Raw genomic sequence first — 4,429 nt, 5'->3', positions numbered from 1 at the left:
ATACATAAAATACAGGCACCTGGCTAGTTCGGTCAGTAGAGCATGTGACCCTTGATCTTGGGGTTTTAAGTTTGAGCCCCATGTTGGGTGTAGAGATTGCTTTAAAAAATTACATATATAATAAAATACAGAAAATATTTGAAACAATAGTTGCACTATGTTCATGGATAAAGTAGACTGGTACTCAGCATCCATTCAAACTTTTTTTAAGCTTATTTCTCTGTACTATAAATCTTGAAAAGTTAAAAACTACATTTCCCAGGGGTACCTGGGTGGCTCAGTCAGTTGAGCAGCTGACTCTTGATCTTGGCTCAGGTCAGATCTTCTAGTCAGAACTAGGGTTGTGAGATCAGCTGGTCACTTGGTGCTCAGTGCACAGACTGCTTGCCCCGCTCCCTTCACTTCCATCCCCACCTCCTAAAATAAATAAAATCTTTAAAAATTTTTTTTCAAAAAGTACATTTTCCAATACTCGAGCAGTTAGTGTTCTAGAGGTTAATGATTTCTGCCAATTAGGTACATTAAAGTAAGATTTGGTATGGAAAGCCAAAGCCTTTCTCCTGCTACTTTGTTCTTTGGCTGGCAAGCATGGTGGCGAATGTAGTAGTATTTTCTGCAGCAGCTTTCAAGAGCATAGTCACTGGCTTTGTGGGTGTTGCATAATACAGTATCTTCTTGATCCCTACATTGTAGCTACAGTAGTCTATTCTTTTTTTGAAAGATTTCTTTCTTTGAGACAGAGAGAGAGAACACCAGTGGGAAGAGGGGCAAAGGGAGAGGAAGAGCAAACCATCAAGAGATTCTCTATTGAGTACACAGCCCAAGGTGGAGCTCGATCCCAGAATTCCAAGATCATGACCTGAGCCAAAATCAAGAGTGAGACACTTAACCAGCTGAGCCACCCATGCACCCCTACAGTAGCCTATTCTTAACATAGATAATTTTAGTCGTGGAGTCTTGTTTCTCCATGCTGATGGGTAGTAGACACTTCTGTAACAGTCTAGTTTTGCAGTATTACCCTGGGAATCACTTCTGATGGTCTAGGCTAAAGCCCACTCTTCCAGCCCATTAAATAATTTTCTAAGCACCAATTCCCTAAATTAAATCTCTATACCCTTAAAATAGTCAGATCTATTTACTGCAACTGAATGCAGACTCCTACAACAATTAGTAAAGATACAAAATCCTTCCAAATTATCTATACTATTTCAACAAAATTTTAGAATAATTTGACAAAATCTAACATGTATATGAGATAGAAGTCTCGAATATGTCAACTTTAAAAATGAAAAAAAGGGGCTCCTGGGTGGCTCGGTGAGTTAAGGTTCTGCCTTCGGCTCAGGTCATGATCTCAGGGTCCTGGGATCAAGCCACACACATCAGGCTCTCTGCTCAGCAGGGAGCTTGCTTAATAAATAAATAAAATCTTAAAAAAAAAAAAATACTGAGTTTAGCTCTTCCAGGGACGGCAACCATAGACATTCAGAAAGGTCTAGTGTTTGACCTACCATCATAGGCTGTCCTACAGTACATACAGCTTCTAATAAAACTAGGCTGTCCTGAATTGTTTACCTTTATATCAAGAAGGCTGGGAAAGCACCAAAATCTGCATGTAGAGTGCGCCTAGGCTAACTTCCAGGAGTTCGTGCTGTGAGACCTCAAGTCTTTACGAGGTTGTCTAAAATGATAAAAACAAGTCAGCAGGGCCTATGGTGGTTCCATGTGTGCTAAGTGTGTTCATGACAGGATCAAGCAGGCTTGCCTTATCGAGGAACAGAAAATCATCATGAAAGCGTTATAGGCAAAAGCACAGAGCCAATAGCTAAAAAAAAAAAAAAAAAAAAAAAAAAAAAGGCAGCTTTTTTGAGTAATAAAAAAATCAAAAGGCAAAAAAAAAGAATATTGCATCTAGAGGCACTTAGGTGGTTTAGTCAGTTAAGTATCTATCTTCAGCTTGGGTCGTAATTCTGGGGTCCTGGGATCAAGCCCCATATTGGGCTCTCTGCTCAGCAGGGAGCCTGCTTCTCCTTCTCTCTGACTGCCACTCCACCTTCTTGTTCTGCCAAATAAATAAATCTTAAAAAAAAAAAAAAGAATATTGAGTCTATCACCCAAATGCAAACAATTAAATAATTATTTCCGGATTTTTTTTCACTCTTTTTTATATCTGTGACAAATGATACAGGAATATGCAAAATGAAACTCCTTCCAGGTTTGAAATTTGGACAGTTTTGTTAACCAAATGAAGTTAATAATTATATGTTGGTCTTTAAATTATTTTCTACCCTGACAACCTATTTTGTTTAAAAAACAAAAAATAAAAAGTAATACACGAGCAGTGTAATGTATCTGACAAATGAACACTGGGTATCCTGAGAGTAAATCTAAAGGATGCAGACTTCCAGACAACCCATCAGCCAACGGAATGAAATACCCCAGGGGGGTTGTAATGGCCCTGGCTAGCACTGATTTGAGCTTGGGGAAAAGATCAGGCACTGAAACGAGAAACTGAGTCAGTTACAATTTGGTAGTCACCAAGTTATCCCATAGTTTAAATTTTAAAATGTCTATAGATTTGGTTTCTGCAGTCACATTTTCTTAGAGCAAATGAAAGCTTCAAAAGAATTTTCCCCAATAAACTGCACAACACCTCTTAAAAGGCACTCAAATGTAACCTCAAATAGGAAGGGCAAAAACACTTTTTTTTTTTAAATTAAAAAAAATCGTGTTGAATTAAGGACACTGTGAGAATCTTACTGGAGGTTGCTTAGCTTATAAGCAGAGAGAGGATGTTAGGCTGGACTCTTTGTCTCTATAAACTTGGTACAGTGCTTTATTATAGCAGCTAACTTCTACGGATAATTTTAAAAATCTACTAGAAAAATTTAAGCTCTGCTGGCATTCTCTGCCTGACAAGGCAGGCTGCTTCAAACTGTGCAGTGATTTACTTTTACTTGCTAAATTTGCATTAGCCCGGGACCCCAGGATCACGACCTAAGCCAAAAGCACTCTTAACCAAATGAACCACCCATGTGCCCCAATTTGAAAGATTTTATGAAGATAATAGGATTGGGGAGGATTTCACAGCCAAGAAAGGTCTTAAATACATTTTCGTGTGGTTAAGGTAAGGCATGGTAAGGTAAACTGCTCGCTAAATAGATGATCAGCAAAATTTGGATAATGTAGACTTCCATGCTTTGCTTTCATGACACTCCAGGATCTTTCTACCCGTATATCATCCTTATCTGACTGCAGACAATGTATATTCTAAGAGCAACTTATTTTCAGTGGGTTTTTTCCCACCAATTAAACATTTAAAGCTTTTTTTTTTTTAATTATAAAAAAGTTATTGACTGCCTTGATTCCATTCTGGTCTCGAAAATACAGAGTATATTGGGTGACTGAGATTTTAAAAGATGCTTTGGGGGCACCTGGCTGACTCAGTCAGAGGAGCATGCTACTCTTGATCTCCACATCTCAGGGTCTTGAGTTTGAGCCTCACGTTGGGTACAGAGATTACAAAGAAAAATAAATAAACTTAAAAAAAAAAAAAAAAGATGCTTTCAATAATTCCTGTGACTTCAATTAATCTTTCCCTTTTAAGAATACTTTAGCACAATTTTCTTTCCCCATCTTCATACAAGTGTTTCTCTACCAGGGTTCTCTACAAAACAACAAAAAAAGACATTGTCTGCTCCTCTTCCTCCCTTCTCCAGCACTCAACTTTCTGTATCTTTTTCCAGTGTGACCCTATATAAGTTTTCTGAAATAAAATTATTAAGATTGAATGAAAAAAAGCTGAGTATGCATGTATTAATTTAGTAACTGTTTGTGCTGTGTGGTGGGTCTATGGAGGCTCATTATATTATTTGTGCTCCGGTGCACTTGGAAGCTTTCCACAATTACGTAAGAAGGATATTCAGTCTGATATTCAAAAAATTAGGGTTAGCATTATACATTTGGAACCTCATCAAAATAAAGATGACAGTTAAAGCCATGGGACTGGATGAAAACTCTTAGGAAGAATATAGGTAGAAAAGAATATAGAACTAAAATGTAAGCAACTCTAATATTTAGAAGTCAGAGAATTAAGATAAAGTGAAGTAGACTGAGCTGCCAGTAAGAGGAAACCAGGAAGTGAGATGTTCGTGGAGCCTAGAGAAGAAAATATTTCAAAAATGTGGAAGAGGCCAAGAGTGTCAAATGCCACCTAAAGGCTAAAATAAGAACTAAGAATTTACCTTTCGGATTTGTCAAGATGGAGGTTTAGACAATTCTTCGGACAGATTTTTTGCTATAAAAGGGAACACAAAAATTAAGTAGTGGCTGGAGGATAACAGAGGTCAAAAAATTTTTCATTTTCTTCTGTTTTGAGATACCTGAGACTGAGGGTTATAAATACACTGGTAGAATGACTTAGTTGAAAGGG

At 37.6% G+C, this 4,429-nt stretch overlaps 1 pseudogene; it reads left to right on the top strand.

Moving 5' to 3' along the window:
* The first annotated feature begins 588 nt into the window (after positions 1-588).
* LOC123939242 lies at positions 589-1,822 on the top strand (annotated as a pseudogene).
* The last annotated feature ends 2,607 nt before the right edge of the window (positions 1,823-4,429 follow it).

Source organism: Meles meles, chromosome 3 (assembly GCF_922984935.1).
Source record: "Meles meles chromosome 3, mMelMel3.1 paternal haplotype, whole genome shotgun sequence".
Classification (NCBI taxonomy): domain Eukaryota; kingdom Metazoa; phylum Chordata; class Mammalia; order Carnivora; family Mustelidae; genus Meles; species Meles meles.
The sequence above is the reverse complement of the archived record's forward strand: the minus strand, read 5'-3'. Positions and strand labels throughout refer to the sequence as shown.